Here is a 21777-nt window from a genome sequence, read left to right on the forward strand (position 1 = left end):
AAATGCTTCAACCCTCATATTCTTTATTTATATAATAAGAATTGAAATTTTTTAAACATAGAAAAAGTTAAATATCCGATAATAATAAACAAATTATTTTTTATAATTTAATAAATGATAAAAACATATGCATAAAGCAAAGGAAGTGATATAAAAAAAATTAGCGAGCTCCCAAACAAATATAATTAAGTTTATAATAATATAATATTAGTTTTTAATATTAATTTTTAAGTTTTAGATTTTAGTTTTAATATTATGTTTAACAATATTTTATTTTACTTTAACATTTCATATAAAATTTTAATAAATATATTATTTATTTTAATCTTTTAATTAAAATGAGCTTTATATTACTTAATATACTTTTATATAATAATTTAATGTTTATATTAAGTAAAAATTATTAATATTAATATGAGATATTTTTAATGTTTATTTTATACATTAATATTACTATTAGTTATTAAAAATATTCATATAAATATATATTATTAATAATAGCATATTAACATTGAATTTTTCTTTATTAATAACATCATTAATATAATGTTTAGAAAAAAACTATTGAGAAAAATATTGAAGTAATAATAATAATTATTATTATATATTATTGTTGATAATCTATAATATTAATATTAGTTATTAAAATACAAATACAAATATATATGATTAATAATAACCAATTAATATTGGAAACAATATCATAGTTATTTCATTAATATAATATTAATAATGAAATCTGGTTGAATATGCTCAATGATATTAACTACCATTTTCGTCATAATATTAAGTTTAAGTTTAGGTATTATAATATTGGATTTAAGATTAGTGTTTATAATATTCGGTTCAGTATTAAGATTTATAATATTGGGTTTAATACTAGAGTTTTTAAAATTGGGTTTAATATTGGGTATATAATTTTAGCTTTTAAAATATTGAGTTCAATACTAGGCTTTATAATATTTGGTTTAATACATGATTTCTAAAATTGGCTTTAATATTATGGTTAATAATATTGAATTTAATATTTTGTTTATAATGTTTGATTTAGTGTTAGATTTTATAATATTAGCTTTCTATATAAATTTATTGATTTAAAGGTCAATCGTGATCAGTGATAATTGTGAACCATGGTCAACCATGGTAAAATTTGGTTAAATATGTCCATCATCAATGGCTAACCATTATCATCAACCATATTGGTGAAGCTTTATGGTCATAAAATTAGATTTATAATATTAAGGTTTGTAATATTGGGCATTTACTATAAGACTTTATAATAATAGCCTTATAATATTTGGTTTATCATATTGGGTTTATATATATATATATATACAGAGGTTTATTAGTGAATTAGTGTCTACGAAGGTTAATCATAGTCAATCATGATGAACCAATCTAGTTAGAATGATCAACTATGGTTAGTCATAATATTAAACCATGGTTAGCCATATTAGTCAATCATGTTGATCGAGCATTATGGTCGTAACATTAAAATTTATAGTATATGGTATGCTCAACCATGTTGGTGAATTTTATTGGATGAGCATTATGATCAACGATTATGGTCAAAACATCAGGGCTTATAGTATATGGTATAATATAAGGGCTTACAATATTGGGTTTAATATGGTTATGGTCAACCATTATGGTCATAATATTAGGGTTTGTGGTATATGATATGATATTAAGGTTTATAGTATTGGGTTTAATATTAGGCTTTATAATGTAAGGGTTCAAAAGATTATAAAATGTTTATAATATTAGGATTGAAGAATAATCTCTAAGGTTTATTAATCTCTTTAGTTTATAATATTAATAACTTGAGTTTATTTTGTAATCTCCCCGAATAATAATAAAAATAATATAACATTAAAAAATAAGTAAATAAATGATAAACAATAAACAAAACATAATAGTGGTAAATAAATATAAAAAATTAAAGAAAAAATAACAATAATAAATAATGAACACAATATAATAATAAAAAATAAATAAAATAGTAAATAATAATACTAGAGTTCTAAATAAATATATAAGTAAACTATAAAAATAGTAAAAATAAGTAAATTAACCAAAAAAAAATTAAAACAACTATGAAAATAAGAAAAATAAGTAAAGTTTTAAGAAAAAATGAGTAAAATAAAAAAGAATTAAATTATGAGAAATATTAAATTAAGTAAAACTTAAAATAAAGAGATAAAAGTTGCATGTTAACACATAGAATGTGCGCATACGAACATCTTTTCATTGTTTGGTCTATTTAATGGACAATGCGGAAGATGAAATTCATCATTCCTTAATCAATTTCCTTGGAGAAAAATGTTGTGAAACAAAGGATTTTCTCGCAGTAGTACATTGATTGAGGGCTTAGGGATGGCCAGTTGTAGAAATATTATGTGCACCTAAGCGTACTGTTCAGTGGAGAGTCGTCCCCAAAACTTTGTTGCAGTTAGCATGATTCAAATAGCCTCCAACTCTAAAATCACAAGTAAGGAATTTTATCACCACATGTAAGTCATTTCTACTAGTATTTCAAAAAATTCTATATTAATTATAGGAATAGTTATTTGTTGATTATTAATCACATGGTTGATCTAATTAATTGCCTACTTTAATTTTGTGGTTGTTACATATAGTAACAAGAAAGATTTGAAACTTTGTAAAAACTTTGAATTATTGTCTTCATGATTAATTAGAATCACTTTTTAGATGATTCATGTTTGATTAAAATTTTAATTAATATTTCTTTTGATATATATATAATTTAATAAATAATTATATATATTGAATATTATATATATATATGCATATATATTTTTCTAATTTAATTCAAAAATAATAGTAAAATTTTACTTTAATTTAATTTATATATTTAAAAGGAGAGAGATTACTAATCGCTATGAATGTTAAAGCTGAGTGATCCAAAAGAAAGATTTGTTCATCATCTTAAAATCAAAATTTCTCTACTTTAATATTTTTGAAGAGTAAATATACCGCCAAATAAAATGGATGGGATGCAATAATCTAAGTAATCAATGTTATGTTTTAGTTTAGGACAGTCTCAATTCCGATATAGCCAAACCGCTGTAGAGATAAGAAAGAAAATAAAATTTATTAATATCAATGGGGGTAAATACCCAATATTGATTGAATTGGTAACCCCGCAATGTAAGTAGTTACAGTGTTTCTTGGAAAATCGGTCCAACTAAGTAACCTTGAGTAAAGATTTGTTGAGTGACCTTAGCGTACATGTAGGTGATGTCAATATGGGCCAAAATTGCATAACGGCCTTCGTGAGAAGTCTGATATGATAATATGGCATCTTTATGAGAATACGAATCCACTTCAACAATAATATTTATGGAACAGCGACCTCCTAGAGGGCGGTTGCCCACTCCACCAAAGAACTCCTTCCTGGACAGAAGAGAAACGGATGAGAGGGAAAACATAATGCAATGATAAATCATACCAGATTTGAAGGGACGATGGGCAGTGGAAGAACATATGCAGGTTTGTTTCCGAAGCTTTCAGGCACATGGAACATCGGCTGGGTCCCTGCCAGCATCTCCTTTGCAATGACTCCCATGTGAGGTTCTTATTCCAGAATACCAACCAGGAAAAGATAACCATCTTCATCGGGCAAGCTGCTTTCCAGAAGCAGGTAGGAAAGAGAGGATGTGAATTCTCTGTAGCAAAGGAAAACAAGTCTTCATAAATGTTCTTAACGCTGACCAGCTTATGAATGGACCAAACCAGGCAATCATGGTCGCCTGTCCTGGAGACCCCCAAGCTAATGAGCCGCTCCTTTGTCGACCGCCATAAGGGAAGCATCTGACGAGATAGATGAAGGTCTTCACCTTCCTTCCAGATCGGAGAGGCAGCTGTCCACCCCTTAATCAATTTGTCCCATGTAAAGATCCCCAGCCTGTGAAATTCGTGCAGCAGCGGATGTGGAAAAGAGAACCCCTTGCCTGATAAGATGGAATCGAAGGCAACAAGAATGTTGGATCCAGAATATAGGGTCCAGCAGAATTTGGACATGAAGAGGGGTTGAACCTTGCGGAAACTGTTCCATATCAGCGAGCCTTTTCTGATTCCCAAGGATTGCTTTCTATACCAGAATTCAACAGGTTTTCCTTTGAGGTATTTTGTCCTTAAGAGATTACTCCACGGCCCGTCCCCAAATACGCCTCTGTGAAGAGTTTTACAGAGCAAAGCGTTTCCAAAGGCGCGAATGTTCTTCAGGCCCCATCCACCCATAAATTTTGGGGCAGCAATGGAAGCAATTTTGACAAGATGGATTTTTGTCTGATTTGCATGGCCTCCCCAAAGGAAGTTTGCAATCAGCCTGTTCATCTGATTAACAATACTGCTTGGAAGATAATAAATATGTGCCCAGAAGACAGACAGTTGACAAAGGACTGACTGTACTAAAATAAGCCTGCCCGCAAGAGAGAGAAATTTGTATTCCCATTGCGCAATTCTCTTGTAGAATCGGTCCAGTAGCCATTGCCAGTCCCTGATTGAATGTCCTTTAGCCTTTAGAGGAAAACCCAGATATTTGAATCCGAGCTGCAGCGAGTTTGTGGCAATACCCAACAGGTCCGAAATCCATTTTACAGTATCTAACATCCCATCATTATGGAGAAGGAAAGATTTTTCCTTGTTGATGATCAGGCCAGTGGCTCTCTGAAATCTTAGGAGAATGTCGTTTATGCAGGTCCAGGAAGCCCTACAGAGCATAGCAAGGATGAGAATGTCATCAACGAACAGACTATGAGAGATGGAAATGTTCTTGCAGATTTTTACTGGAAGGCATCTCTTCTCCGCAACAGCTTTGTTGATCTGACTGCTAAGGGAGTTCATCACCAGAATGAATAGCAGAGGAGAGAGGGGACATCCCTGGCGGAGACCCCTCTCAGCTTGAAAGAAAATGGAAGGAATGCCATTCACAATCACCGAATACTTAACATTTTCTACACATGACATGACCCAATTGACCCCTTGGGAATTTAGACCAATTTTTGCTAACAGGATTCTCAAAAAGCCCCAATCGACACAATCATAAGCCTTTTGCAAGTCGATTTTGAGAATAGCAGCATCCATATTCTGCGATATTATTTTGTAGAGGCTTTCTTGAGTCATGGCAACCGCGTCCAAGATTATTCTGCCCTTTAAAAAAGCGTGCTGTTCTCTGGAAATATAGGAGGATAGGATGGGCTTCATACGTTCTGCAACAATTTTAGAGATAATTTTGAAAGTGATGTTACATAATGATATTGGCCGGAAGTCCTGAAAGGTTTCAGCGCTATGTTTTTTTGGGATAAGCGCTATAAATGTAGATGTTGTTGCAGAGTGTATATTCCCAGCCATCCGGGAAGCGTCCACCATACCCAAAAATCCCGTTTGAAGAGATCAAAATAGTGTAGGAAGAATTCTATTGGCTAGCCGTCAGGCCCCGGGCTTTTATCCTTCTTGAAGGATTTCATGGCCTTTAAAAGTTCATCCTCAGAGATGGGCCTTGTGAAATCTTCATTTGCATCATTGTTGAACATTTCTGGCACATTCTCAATACTCCATAAGGCGTCCTGGATATCAATCTCCCTTCTTTTATACTGGTTTTGGAAGAAACGAACAGCCTCCGCCGAGATTTGATCCTGTGAGAGTAGATTGTTTCCCTGATCATCTCTGATCCTCCAGATAGAGTTTTTTTCTCTTCTCGCATTGGCAAACTTGTGGAAAAATTTTGTGTTCCTGTCACCTGCTTTGAGCCAGATGGCTCTGCTTTTGAGGCGCCATGATTCCTCCTCTTCTAGGAGCAGCTTATTTTTCCTTTTTTCCAACTTTCTAATCTTGTTTTTCATGTCGAAAGAGAGATGATTTGGGTCAGCATGCTCCCAAAGGCTATCCAGTTCCCTGCGGATGCATATGAGTTCATCTTTGTCCAATCTGTTCTTCTTTTTTTGCCAGCTTTTCGAAACTTTTTTCAGCCTCTTTAGTTTTTCTCGGAAAGGCATGAGAGGGGCCAGATCAGAGTCTTGAATGCGCTTCCAATTCTCTGAGATAATATCATTGAAGGATTGATCCTCCAATATTTGCCTGTTAAATTTGAAAGAGTATCCCACTCTGAAATTGCTCCCTTGCCAGGTTAGGGAGATGGGCCTGTGATCCGAAGAGTGATCTTTCCCGACTGTTACAACAGGCATACCCATGAAACCAATTACACTAGCATGAATGATAACTCTGTCAATCCTTTTAGCTGCATATGCTTGACCAGTTCTACAATTGTCCCAGGTCGGAAACATTCTGTCAGGAGCAATATCCGATAAGTTCCTGTAGAGAAGCTCCTTTTTTATTCTCTCTGCCAGAGGGTCGAAATTCCTGCAGCTCCCCCAGCACTCATTAGAATTGAGAGTCAAGTTAAAATCACCGGCTATTAGCAGCGAATCGATCTCAAGAATGTGAGAGTCAAAAAGTTTTTCCCAAAAGGCCAATCTGTTTTTGTATGGGGCATAGATGTTCAACATGTTAAGAGAGCGAGATTGTCCTCTGATAGAAGCCTGAATTAGGATTCCTGCAAAGCATTTAAATGCTTTAGCCTTTACCCAAACCGGGTCCCACAGGACCGCCAGGCCACCCGAAAGACCGTTAGCTTCCGTGGCCGCCATATGCCACGCAGGGAACATTCTTCTAAAATAAGCTATGGAAGCAAAACTGGGATGCATGGTCTCCTGGATGAAAATAATTTTCGGGTGGGACAAGTAAAAAACATCCTTTAGCGCATTGAATTTTGGGGCTGCGCCCAATCCCCTTATGTTCATTGAGATGAGGAAAGTCATTTTGATGCTTGCCCAGCCTCGTATGCTCTAAGGGGCCGAAAATCAGGTGAATCAAGAACCGGGATTTCCACCAGAGAAAAATTTCTCACATCTTGATCGGAGGCAACAGTCCTCCCTCTAAAATGGCGAGTACCCCCCTTGGTTTTCTTCCTGACAGTGATGTTTTTGGCGGATTGAGGGCTGATGGACACATTGGGCGAGTTCGGCGGCTTATGAATGGTAAGCGGTTCAAGCAACAGTGAATTCTTGTTAAGGATACCTTCTATATCACTGTCAAACATGTTTTCCAAAGAGGCAGGGGATGCAAAACCCGGGGAGCGGTCAAGATGAGGGTCGGTATCATGGAGCCGGATAGGATCTTTTCCTTTCAAATCATCTCGACGAGGATTTAACGGAGACGGGGAAGAGGAAGAGATTTGTATAGGGAGAGAGCCTATAACGAGATCAGATTTATTCATTTCAGGCGGAGGAGGAACTGGAGTGTCCTCGCGGGGTTCAGGAATAAGAGAGTTTATAGGTGGCGAGGAAACAGAATCTGTGCGGACCTGTGAATCTCTATATGAATAGAGGGGATCAGGTTCAGGAGGAGGGTCCAAAGACTGAGATATTTTCCCCTTGTTTTGCGGCTGTTGTTGCATTCCAGAGGTCCATGTACCAGCTTCCTGGGAGAAATCAGATTCAGAAAGTCTGGCCTGTCTGATATTCGATTTTCTGTTCTTATGGAGTAGGCGATGGCTACAGTTCCTGATCAAGTGGCCCGTCTTATGGCAAAAGGAGCATCTAAAGGGGATGCCCCAAAAATCTAGCCTTTGAAGGATTTTGCTGTCTCCCCATGCAATTTCTAAGAGATCTGGATAACCGCCTTTGTAAGGTTTTTCGATAAGAACCCAGGCGACTCTCTTATCAGACTCGCCTCTGCACCAGGGATCTACATAGACAAACCTGCCTATCGAGTTCCCTATTTTTGAAAGTGTTTCTTCCGTCCAAAGCTCCAGCGGCAGATTTGGGAGCTTCACCCAGATCAAGCAGTTAGAGGGAGTGTTTTTTAAGGGGTCAAAACCTGCATACCAGCGTGATAATGCTAGAAAGCTTCTTCCGTAAACCCAGGGATTTTTGAAGATAATCTCCACATCAGACTCTTTCAGAAAATGGAAGGAATACCAATCCTTCATCAGGCGGGAAATGATTGGGGTATACCCGATCAGGGGAGCCCATTTAACCGATAGCCATTTTCGCATGTCCTGATCCTCCATCTCGGGAAATTGCCATTTCCCGACCAGCGACAGTTTCCTTAGGCTATCAATTCTTTCTGTGAGGGTGAGTCCATCAACACAAATGGCTTTTGGAGACGGGTCGGTCTTGACAGGATTCCTATCCCTTGAATGGAAGGTGGCAGGGGAACCGACATTTATGGAAGAAACCTTATTAGACTTAAGTGGTCCTCTAACAGCAGGCTTTATGATCATATCCTCCACGGTGGCATGCCAGCCTGGAGTAATGGGGTGATTGGACCGGATCTCTTCAGCTTGAATTGCTGCCTGGATCAGCTCTCGCGTGGCTGGAGAGTCCGAGTCATCCATTGGCAGTAATGTCACTGTCAGCCACTAGAACCATAAACAGCGACCAACCACCGAGAACCACCTTCCTTAAAATTACCTCTTATATTGAAAAGACCTGGATGAGGTGGCCGATGCAGAAAGGACTGATCTAATAAAGAAGAGTGAGAGAAAACCTGCCCGAAGTAAGCGCTTAAAATTTGAATGCCAGGGCAGTACAGAAACAAAGATTATAATTCTGACAGGAGGATTTCTCGGAATGTGGAAGAATAAAGGAATGAGAGAGAAAAGGATATTAGACCAGTACAGAGGAAGACTCCAGAGATAGGTGGAACTAGCGGAAATCAGTTTAAGAGGACTACTCTATCCCCAAGACAGCTAAGTCTTTAAATGGAAGAGATCCTACGTACCGGATGGAGTGTGAGAATAATAAAGGCTGAAAGGACCCTAGAGAAAATCAAGAGTTTCAGGTGGCCGGAGAGATGAGAAAGAACCAGGAACATACCCTGGTTTTCAGGCGACTCTTGAAACTACCTTTCAGGTGGAGGAAGGCGGATTTGAAGAGAATAGGTCATGGCAGTCCACACAGCAGCAAACGAACTGAAATACGCACCACCATCTCCCAAATCTGATACGAATATCAGTACACGGACTATAGAAGACAAGAGAATTCTTTATCTTATGGAAAATGGATTTGAGCATTTTATAACCATTTCAAGAACTGTCACCTTGTCTACATAGAAATCAGAACCTTAAACATATAAAAGACTGACTGGTAATCATCTTCAGAGATAATACCCTGATAAACTAAGAAGCAAATAAGGGAAATAGATTGAAAGAAACTAACCTTTATCATGCGATGCCGGAACATGCGGAAGAGAGAGCATCTTTTGTGAAAACCATCTTTGTCATAACATCATAGCGCATCAAGAACAGATCAGCATGAAACTTTAAACAGCAGCTTCTCAGAATAGCAAGCAAACAGAGAGTGTGACAATTCAACTTCTATGAATTACGCAGTCTAGACCCCATAAAAAAACATTCGCCTGTTAAGGAAGATATGGCCACCAACTCTGAACAGAGAGAGTTGTCTTTTTATAACAGACTTAGGACCCTTAGCGGATAAAAGAAGGAAACTACAGCTCGACTGTCTGAGAGATATTTATAACTAAATACAGTGAAGACAGGAATAGACCCAGATGGCTTTCTGCATGGAGAGAACGTTCCGTCTGCACAACGTGTCGAGGAGAAAGATTGCATGCGGAAAACCACTCTTCCAGCGAGGTGTCACTGTAGAAAGCGACAATCCTGTGGAGAACCAATGAGAGATAGACTCCCTGTCTTCCTAAGGTGAGGACCCATTTCCTTAAGGAGTGAGAGCACACGCTGTCTGTCTGCGGAAATGGCGGGTGGCTGTAGTCTGCTGGACTCTATCAGCGCCTGTTATGACTCCGCTTCTCTCCCGTGTTCCGGCATCGCCCTCCCATGATTAAAATTTCTTTCCGTAGGTGATGTCAATATGGGTCAAAATTGCATAACGGCCTCCGTGAGAAGTCTGATATGATAATATGGCATCTTTATGAGAATACGAATCCACTTCAACAATAATATTTATGGAACAAAAATGCAAAGAGACCAAAATGCAACGAAAGGCCTTGACTATTTTTATTTGGTTGTAACTTTATCTATTAGATACAGTGGCGATGTATCTTATTATTTAAAATCTATATGTTAAAACGAATAGACTTAAATATTTTTAACATGCAATATTTTTAACAAGCGTGTTATTTTAGAAATTGTGCATTAAGGGATTATTAACTATAGAAATTAATAAATATATAAGGAAATTAATAATCATATAAAGAAATTAATAAATATATAAAATATGGAGTTTTATATTGTATTTGATCATTTAATAATTGATATTTATTTTTCCTATTGTGTTTTCGATTAATTATATAATTAGGTTTAATATTATTAGATATTTTTATTATAATTCTTTTGAAGCGACCATGTTTTTAAAATGGACGTTATGTTTTTAATATTTTATGGGAGATATTTTTATTTAACCATTTTTTTTTATTTTTCATTTTTGGATAATTTTGTGAATAAATCAAATAAATTGTAATAAGTAAATTTTGTTATAGGATTTCGTTTATTTAAGTGAAATATAGTGATTAGGTTATGGAAGAATGAAGGGATGATAAAACATTTTATGTTATTTCATATTACATGTTTTGTGGTATGATGAGTATTGAATGATTGATGAGATGTGAAAATGGCATTTAGCAATAAATATATGATCTAAAGAGGGTAATTTAGTATTGATGTTAATGATATATGGTTGAAGAAGTTATCTAAAAAGGAATGACAAAGGAGAAATTTTCAAATTTCATATTAATGATAATGAATCGTAGTCATAGTGACTATGATCAACACATAATGAGCAAATGAATTAAAATGAATAATAGATAGATACTTTAGGTAAGTGAGTTGGAATTTCATAAATAAGTCAACCATAAGCGACAACTACCGTAGAAAATGACTGGAGATTTGGACTTATGAATAATCATGATGAAATATTTGAGTTTAGATAGATACTTTTGTGGAGCATCTAAATCATATCCTATTGTTATTTATACATCTAGATCATACACTATGATTTTAGTTATGGTTTTAGTTAAGTGTTATGCTGACATAGAATTGTTCGGTAGAATATGGGGATGAGGTATTACGATATGATGGTATGAGGATAATGATGTAAAAGTGGTTCTTAATTAGTTATTTGTTATGATAATGATGTTGAATCTTCATGATGGATATGATATGCATAGGGATCACGATGCTATGATATGATGTATATTGACATGTGGTTAATTTATTATGTGATGTCATGAAATATCTCAATACAAATATGTTGATGTTATAACTTATGAGGGTATTTTATGATGTGAAGCATGTGGTAATCACATGAAGTTCTTACCACATGCAAGAGCATGCAATTCTTTACTATTTGTGATAACAATGATGTTATATTATCAAGATGACATGCAAGAATTGGCATATGGATTATTTTATATGATATTATGATTATAACTAATGCATTGGTTGCATGTTGAGATGTGGTGATTGATAGGAAATCCACAAATGGGTCGGGAGGGTCGGTTATTTGATGATCTCGTAGGAGACGATACCTACGAGGGAGAATATATAACACCATATGGGTCGGGGAAAAAATCAATCAACACTAGATATGCGAGTGGTTCCTTTATCTTGTATAGCTCTTGAAGGGCTATGGGATCATCTTAAGGAGGTCAAGTGCCTAATATTGTAGGCCAGGTGCTTGATATTGGATTGGGATGTCAAAGTTTGGTGGGATTGTAATGAATTCAATGCTTGGGGCTATGCACCTTAGTGAGTGTGGAGGGAGTGAGCCAAAATTTCGAGATGCTTGGAGTGCTACTACATAAAGTATTGAGTCAGGTGCCTACTGTGGGGTAGATGAGGCATGTGGTAGGTATGGGCCTTGGGCTATGGTACAAACTGATGAAGCTTATGCCTGTTTCCTAAAGTGAGAAAAAGGAAAAATATTCCTTGAAATTTTAACGGTGTTGTGTAAACTTTCGATGCCTATTGGTTATACTAGCTCAATAGAGGATGTAGGGAAAACACGAATTAATGAATAACTTAATTTCAGGAAGAAGTTCCTTAAAGAGGGGGAGTATGTAATGTCCCATAATAATAATAGAAATAATAATAATAATAAATAAAATAATATAATATTAAAAAATAAGTAAATAAATGATAAACAGTAAAAAAAATATAATAATGGTAAATAAATAATAAAAAATTAAAGAAAATATAATCATAATAAATAATGAAGAGAATATTATAATAATAAATAAATAAAATAGTAAATAATAATACTAGAGTTCTAGTTAAATATATATAAAAGTAAACTGTAAAAATAGTAAAAAACAAGTAAAGTTAACAAAAAGTGAAAATGAATAAAATAAGGAAGAATTAAATTAAGAGAAATATGAAATTAAGTAAAACTTAAAATACAGAAACAAAAATTACATGTTGGCACATGGAATGTGTGCATGAGAACTCCTTTCCATTGTTTGGTCTATTCAATGGATAATGAAGAAGATGAGATTCATGATTCCTTCATCCATTCTCTTGGAAGAAAAGTGTTGTGAGACAAATGATTCTCTAGCAATAATACATTGATTGAGGGCTTTGGGGTGGCCAACTGTACAAAGATTATGTGCAATTGAGCATATGATTTGGTGGAGATTCGTCCCCAAAAAATTGTTGCAGTTAGCAACATTCAAATAATGTTTAATTCTGAAATTACAAGTAAAGAATGTTATCGTCACAAGTAAGTCATCTCTACTCGTGTTTTAGAAAATTCTATGTTAATTAGAGGAATAGTTATGTGCTGATTATTAATCACATGATTGATCTAATTAGTTGCCTATTTTAATTTTGTGGTTGTTACATATGGTATAAGAGCAAGGTTTCATACTTTGTAGGACCTTTGGATTATTTTTTTCATGATTAATTAGAATCACCTTTAGATTTGTGATTGATTAAAATTTTAACTAATATTACTTTTATATATATATATATATATATATGATTGAATATCATATGTAGGTCAATGTATTTTTTTTAATTTAATTTGAAAATAATAATAATAATAATATATTTTAATTTTTATTTTAATTAATATATATAAAAGGACAGAAAGAATACTAGTGCTTATGGATATTAAGGCTGAGTGTTCCAAAAGAAAATTTATTCATCATCTTAAAATCAAATTTTCCATAATTTAATTAAGATTTATTTATTGAAAAAATAAAGAGAGAGCAGAGCAATTACACACAACACAATCTCACTTAATATTTTTACTGACTTCAACACAACCAGATCATCATTACAAATCACACATTGGAAACAAGAACTTCTAGACTAACCCCTCGTAACTCCTAATGACAACTACACATGACATGGAAGCATTAATTCCAACATCCTCCCTTAATGCTTACATGGATAACAAGAAAAACACATATTACAACAATCAATAAATCTTTATCAGACTGGTCTTCATTAGCACCCACATCCACTCTAGAATCTCACAAACTCCACTCTTGCACCACCACATCTTCGATCTGTCAGTGGACCTCCATTTAAAACATAACAGCCTCTGACCATTGTTGATGAACTTTGCAGGATCAACAATATTGACAACTCTGCTCATCTATCTGTCACTTGATAGGATCGAGGTCTCGATAGTGAATGTGTTCAAAAGTTGATCAAACAAATTGACCTTACAAGAATTGGTGTTTCGAACACCGGGGCTTCTAGTTTAAAAACTGCTAACCCAATTTATAACCAATAAAGGCACACAAGAATTGATGCCTAAAGCTTCTAGTTTAAGAACCACAAACTCTTTTTTAAAAACCAGAACACTAAAACATCTCTCCCAATTTTTTTTTAACAAATAAGCCACAAGATTATCCTTACATAGATGGCCACATTAGGAGACTATTAGACTGCTAATTACCCTTTACATACATAGCGACACAATGTCAAACAATGTTGCCAAATCCAGCCATTAAAATTAAATTATTCCTTACCCCTGACATAACGTGAATCCAACGGGATGCAGCTCAAATTCAAGATCCAAGGCCCCGCTCATCACCATTGTGGTATTCTGAACAATGCTTCCTGTGCCTACAAATGTATGCAGTGAATCCGCCATGCAAAGCCCTCTAGATGAGAATGACTCCTGCACCATCTATAAATCAAATCAATGCCAAAAAAGTTATGAAACTCGTGGTGCTGGGGTTCACAGCCTCCTCTCTGACGTCCGAAAATATGACAACGCATAATCCTTCGAACCTGAAGCTGCAATCTTCCACCGCTTAGACCTTGATGGCGATGGATGACAAACAAAACGGGAAAATTAGGAACGAAATGAAGAACAATGATCAACTGACTCGTGGCTAACAATGGCACCTAGGGAAGTCAGATCAGTTCTTAATTAATCGGTGAATACGGAGCCTCTAGCTCTCTCACACGAACTGGAAATCATCTCTGCGTAGATCTTCTTCCAACAACAACAATGACAATGTCACGCCCCTCTTCCTGCAAATTGAGTGATCCAGATGCAGTTAGCAATCATCCTATTTCCTCCAGAAAATCGATTGGATGATTGGAGCAGCTAAATCACAATAGCGATTCCTCTGATAGCGTACAAGCAACTTCACTCCCGAAAGTTGAGCTACAACTCTCTTCAATTGCAAAAAAGGGGTTCTAATCAAACAAGGGTTTGGACACAACACACACTAAGATCACTCACACAGTACACAATCTCCTATCTTAAATTATTTACAGTGGGTCAATAATGCTCAAGTCTATCTCATATCTTCATGGCCTTCTAGTGAAGGATTTAAGTTCAAGTCTATCTCACATCTTCATGGCCTTCTAGTGAAGGATTTAAGTTGGTAACGCCTCTGATACCATATTAGAAAAAATAAAGAGAGATCAGTCATTACACTCTCCGGTAAAGGATTTAAGTCGGTAACACCTCTGATATCATATTAGAAAAATAAAGAGAGATCAGTCATTACACGCAACACAATCTCACTTAATGTTTTTACTAACTTTGACACAACCAGATCATCTTTACAACTCACACATTGGAAACAAGAACTTCTACACTGACTCCTCATAATTCCTAATAACAATTACACACGACATGAAAGTATTGCTTTAATCCATGTTAGATTTTAATTTAAAATAGTGTCAATTCCTATATAGCCAAAGAGTTGTAGAGATAAGAAAGAAAATAAAATTTATTAATGTCAATGGCATAAATACCCAATGATGATGGAACTGGTAACCCCGCAATGGAACTAGTTACAATTTTTCTTGGAAAGCCGGTCAAAATTAAGCAACCTCGGGCAAAGATTTGTTGAGTGACAGTGATGTCAATATGGGTCAAAATTTTCTTGGAAAGTCGGTCAAAGTAAGCAACCTCGGGCAAAGATTTGTTGAGTGACGGTGATGTCAATATGGGTCAAAATTGTGTGACGACCTCCATGAACAGTCCCGGGCAAAGATTTGTTGAGTGACGGTGATGCCAATATGGGTCAAAATTGTGTGACGGCCTCCATGAACAGTCTTGTATGTATAATATGGCATCTTCATGGGAATATGAATCCACTTCAACAATAATATTTATGAAACAATAACATTCTCAAAGAGTCCAAAATGCGGCTAAAGACCTTGAGCCCTTTTATTTGGTTACAACTTTATCTATTAGATAGAGTGGAGTTACATCTTATTATTAAAAGTATATTTAAAATCTATATGTTAAAACTTATATTTTTAACCTGAAACATTTTAACAAGCGTGCTATCTTACAAATTGTGCATTCGTGGGTTATTAAGTATGGAAATTAATAAATATAGAAAATATGGAGTTTTATATTGTGTTTTATCATTTAATGATTGATATTTATTTTACCTATTAAGTTTTACTTTAATTATATAATTACGTTTAATGTTATTGGATATTATTATAATAATTCTTCTGAAGGGATCATGTTTTTAAAATGGAGGATATGTTCTAGTTATCAGTTCGTTAAGTCCTACGTCAGTCTTGGAAGGTAAATGAAGGCCATTATGAATTTACACAGTATCATGATAGATGACAATTTGAAAAATATAACAGAAAACAAAATTTCTCCCCATGCTTTGTATATTAAACTGAAATCGCTACAATGAGAAAAAAGTTACATTAGTTCGGATACCGCCTACAAAATCCTACCTAGCCATAGATTGCAAATGAAACTTAAATGGAAATGTTAGCTCATTTCTTAGAATGTTTCCATTTACGCAATAATTATAGTTATCGTCGATTTCGTCAAGTATAATACAATAAGTCCGTGACAGAATTATTGGATTGTTTCATCACATATCATGGTAGCTTTAGCTTTGAGCCTTTTTGGTACGGATTATCTGACCAGTTTTTTTTCTTGGTTTTACTAATTTCTAGTTTTTTTCTTGGTTTTACTAATTCGTGACGATGAACCACACTGGTTCGTTCGAAACGCGTCGACAATGATTTTCTGAATGTGATTTACGCCAAATATTTCTTCTTATAATTTCTAGTTATTCAATTTTTTGGAAACACGCAAATATAATTTTTGTTGTCTCATAATTTCTTTATTATTTAATACATACTTTTCAAAATAGGAAGAAATTTAACATTATGAAAAATGTTAATTTTATAAATTATGTTTTCTAAACTTAATATTTATAAAAAAATCCTTGGATTTTAGACAAGATTAATTCAAAAAAAATAATTAAAAATAAAACGTAAAATATGTATACGATAAGTTTAGAAAAAATATTTCTTTTAATGTTGAAAGATCTTACATTGATAGTCAATCATACTTTCTAAAAATGCCATGCCCTTGGAGGTTATAACTTCAACCAAGGGTAGCGAACAGACACCATAATTGTTAATGAAAATTAGGAACGAAAACCTGATCGTGACAAAGACAAAGTTACCCTTGTATTTGTGCATTGGTGCCTTGAATGTTTTACATAATTTAAAGAGAATCATATAAAAACTAGAGAAGGATAAAACGAGACCTACTAATGTTATGCTAACAGGGAAATAACATCTAAATTGTATCCAAAAAAAGAAAAGAATGAAGTGAGTCACAAGGTGCCATGCCGAACTACGTCTGGATACAAAAAATAAGAAATGAACTATGTGCCATAGTGCTATGTTGAGAATCCACTGTGACGACTAGTGCAAAGCCATGAAATATCCAACAATTAAGATGAGTGCTTGAGGCGACGTAGACCATTTGTCAGAAATGATGACTAGAGAGGGGAGAGAGGAGCCTTCCTAAGGAGAGTTGTGAGCAGGAGCATTAATAACCATCGGCGCTTCATGCAGCTCATCAGAGTCAGTACCTGAATTGGATACTACAAACTACTCAACCCTTGTTAGTCTTTCCACGATGTCATCCAAGTTGTAGTGAACGTCCTGTAGAATTCTCTTAAGATCCTCCTTACCCACAAATAGTTTGTAGTTTTCTACCTACTTGTAATGAATAACCATATGTAGCAAAGCTTCTAGTTGTCTATATAGAGAGAGAGAATGGAGAAAGTGAAGCCTACACTTCCTGAATTTCCTTGGATCAAGAAACCACCTGAGGACGATCCTTGCAATCTCAAAATCAGAAAATTATATATAGTCACCAAACTCTTTCCCTTCGAGATGGAAAATTTCATTCCTTACTTCTCGAGGAACGAATTCAAAGTGGTTTGCCATTGACTCCCATCCAAACAAGCATCACCGATGAGATGAAGATGAACCAAGTGTGCCACAACAATCACTGGGAAGCCTTCACCACAAAGCCATAATTAGATAGGAAATGGGGCAAAGGGGTGAAAGACATGAAACGAAAGGTGAGCAACTAAGGAGCTTTACAGTTGTGTATGGAACAAGCACCTAAAGGAGGACAACATAATCAATTATGCGAAGATCATAGGAGTGGAGAAATGAAGAAATTCAACTAGATTTTAATAGGAGCACAAACCCTACCTCCTAGTAAACCACAATCTGTGGGGTGGAAGATACTCAAGAACCGACAACCTTGAACCATTTGTGAGACTAGAGGAGAAAATGACAATGTCAAAAGAAAATGGAAAATGTGTCGGGGTAGCGAATTTCACAAACAAATACTGGAAAGTTGAAAGAAATTCTGGCAGTATGAGAGACTTGAGATGATGAAAACGGTATACCGGCCACTAGTTCAAAAGAAGGAACGGTACTTGTATTATGGAGAAAAAGTATGAAAATAATTGAATAACTTTTAAATTCACAAAACTATAGAGGGGATACCATAACTCTTTAAGCTTAAATATTGAACAAAACTGACAATAGGAAGGATAATAGTGAAGATATGAACCTCCTAGTAGCCTAGAGGAAACCCACCAATAAGCCATCAAACAGAACCAAGAACAACATGACTATTTGAGACCCTCCTCAAGGATGGCAATAACATATCTATGCCACGATCATAAGAAATTCCTCATGTATTTATAATGAGGCATGAATCTAATAGGATTGAGTCGCTAAACGAAGAAATCAAAGTATATGAAATCGATGGAGAGACAAGTGTACGCTCGGGAACATTTTTTAACAAGAATATAGTACCCTTAAATCTTAGGCTCATGAATGAACTCTGTGAACAATATGTCAAGATCCCCTTCGATAACCACCAATCCACCATGAGGGAGTGTTACCATTGCAACTACTAAGGTATGTCACTTGATAACAAAGAGAATTTCATACTCCACGACACATGCAACCACCTTCTCGCATTTAGGCCCACAGGACTGGGGTAGGTAAGCCCTAAACCGTGAAACAACTAGGTGCCATATAGGGACGAGGAGATGAATAGTGGAGAGTATGGCTCACAATCTGAGGGCTGCCAACTTGTGCTCCATTCCACTATTGGGCATGTTAATCATGCTCCCTGATGAGAGTGTGACAATGAAAACCACCCCCATAGGGGAAAAAACATAAAATAATTTAACCATTCCTTGTATTCTATATTCTCTAAGACCAAGAACATAAATCTAATAAATGGTAGTCTCACATTCTTTAAATGATCAAAACATTTAGTTCATCATACATTTTAAGTTGCTAAAATTAAAAAATAAAAAATAAAAAAAAAAAAAAAAAAAAAAAAAAAAAAAATAAAAAAATTCAATTGTGACTTTGTTTTAAATTATTTTGTTTTTATTATTAGTTATAAAATGAATTAATATGTAATTTAAATATATTTACATTTTTTAAATCATGTAACAATTTTGGTAATCATAGAGACTCACCTAGATAAAATGTGAACAGAATTGAAAAGAAAGAGATGTAGCTCTCAGGTGTGGCCTGCACCTGGAGACTACACTCACAAAACAGAGAGATCACTTTCGTACATTCTACTTTCATCAATGAAAGATTACATCATTAAATTCAATACTAGGAATTAGGAAGTTGCACCCAAACCCCTAAACTTTAGGAACTAATCCTAAACTAGGGAGAACGTTACAACAATGTAACCATTTTCTCCATTAATACAAAATAATATTAATTATTTTTAACTCCCCCTTTAATGGAGAAAGGGTTCTCCTGGACTCCTAGCATCCTTCTAAACAATTCAAATTTCACTCGTGCAAGAGGCTTTGTAAAAATATCAACCACATTGTCACAAGTTTTACAATATTCAACAGCAATTTTTTTTGACTGTATTTTCTCTCTAACAAAATGGAACTGAGTGTCTATATGTTTGGCGTTTTTGTGAAACACTAGATTGTATGCTAATTTAATGGTGCTCTGGTTGTCGCTTTTGATGGAAGTGGGATTCTTCTGTTCTTTTCTGCATCTTTGAGAAGCCTTCTCAACCAAATTTCTTCACACGTTGCTGCACACAATGCTTGATACTCAGCTTCACACGATGACAAGGCTACAGTATTCTGCTTCTCGTTGCTCCATGCTATGACCCTGGATCCTATGTTGAATGCGTAACCTGTGATGGACCTCCGATCATCCAAGTTACCTGCCCAGTCTGAGTCTGAAAAACCTGCTAGAGTAACATCAGATACATCAATGTATAAAATACCATAATTAACAGTACCACAAAGATACCTCAACACGCTCGTTGCTGCTACCCAGTGACTTTCAAGCGGTTTCAACATGAATTGGCTCAACACACTAATAGAGTATGCCAAGTCAGTTCTGGTTGTTGTAAGATATATCAAGCTGCCAACCAGCTGTCTGTACATTGTGGCATCAACCTCTTTAGTGCCATCGTCACTGTTCAATTTTAGATTCTGCTGCAAAGGTGTCGTTGCTGATCTACACTGATCCATACCAAACTTTTCCAACAGATTTCTGGCATACTTCCTTTGGGTAAGAAAAGTTTGCCCAGTATCTCTGCATACTTTTAATCCCAGACAGTAGTGAAGGCTTCCAAGATCTTTCATCTCGAAAATTTGTGCCATAAGCCTTTTAATTGCTCTGATTAAATTATTTGCATTTCCTGTTATAATCATGTTATCCACATACAAAGAAATCAAAATAATCTGCCCCTGATTATTGTACTTGGTATACAAATTTGGGTCATTTAAACTTCTATGGAAGCCATGCTCTATAAAGAGAGAATCAACCTTTTCGTACCAAGACCTGGGTGCTTGCATTAAACCATATAAAGCCTTTTTCAAGCTGCAAACAAGATGTTCCTGCCCGTGCTTTACAAATCCTTCTAGCTGTACTAAGTAAATTTCCTCTTTTAAATCACCATTTAAAAATGCAGATTTAACATCATGCTGGTGTAATTCCCAATTACATTTAGTAGCTAAAGCAATAAGCATTCTGATTGTATTTAACTTTGCTACAAGTGCAAAAGTATCATCAAAATCTATACCTTCCTACCGGGAATATCCTTTTCCAACCAGCCTAGCTTTTAATTTCTCTATACTTCCGTCTGCATTCATTTTTTGTTTAAATAGCCATTTACATCCTATGGGTGTTTTATTCTTAGGCAGCTCAACTAAATCCCAAGTATCATTTCTAAGAATTGATTCCATCTCTTCATACATTGCAGCTCTCCATTCCTTAAATTGACTAGCTTCTTTGTAATTAGAGGGTTCTACAATGTTCAAAACCTTTGACATCAAAGCATAGTTTCTCAATTTTAATGGTAATTGAGTCTTCCTACCTGATATCCTTGGTAGGGGACTTACCTCAAATTTGTTTTCTTCTGCTACAACTGGGCTTGCATTATCACCTTCTTGTTGTTCTTCTTTTTTCTCTTCTTTCTGCTCCTTCTCTCTTTCATCCTCGCTGCTTTCCTCCAACAACAATGGAATGTGCCAATCATCGCCAACGTCATCTTTCCCTTCCTGTACCTGTTCATGAAACACTACATCCCTGCTTGCAAATGTCTTACGAGACTCAGGATTGAATAATTTATATGCTTTAAATTCTGTGCCATAACCAACAAAGATGCATTTAACTGCTTCAGGGTCTAATTTCTTCCTATCAACTTTGGGTATATGGGCAAATGCTTTTGACCCAAATACTCTTAGATGGTTTATTGCTGGTTTAAATCCATATAGAGCTTCAAAATGGGTTTTGAAGCCAAGATACCTGGTAGGACTTCTATTCTTCAAATATACAGCAGTGTTGATAGCCTCTACCCAAAAACTATTAGACAAACCCTTACCTTGTAGCATACTCCTTGCGCACTCCACCAAGGTTCAGTTTTTGCGCTCTGCAACTCC

The 21777-nt window shown here is 35.2% G+C and overlaps 1 long non-coding RNA gene across 1 annotated transcript in view; it reads right to left on the bottom strand.

Moving 5' to 3' along the window:
• Positions 1-9521, bottom strand: part of LOC149159884 (uncharacterized) — a 92887-nt gene extending 83366 nt beyond the window's left edge. The window contains exon 1 of the long non-coding RNA XR_016261166.1: positions 9246-9521. This is a non-coding gene — a long non-coding RNA (uncharacterized LOC149159884). The remainder of the gene's footprint in view (positions 1-9245) is intronic.
• Positions 9522-21777: the final 12256 nt, after the last annotated feature.

This window comes from Pinus tabuliformis, chromosome 5_2 (assembly GCF_031772625.1).
Source record: "Pinus tabuliformis cultivar Carrire ecotype Pingquan chromosome 5_2, CPIR1, whole genome shotgun sequence".
NCBI classification, from domain to species: Eukaryota; Viridiplantae; Streptophyta; class Pinopsida; order Pinales; family Pinaceae; genus Pinus; species Pinus tabuliformis.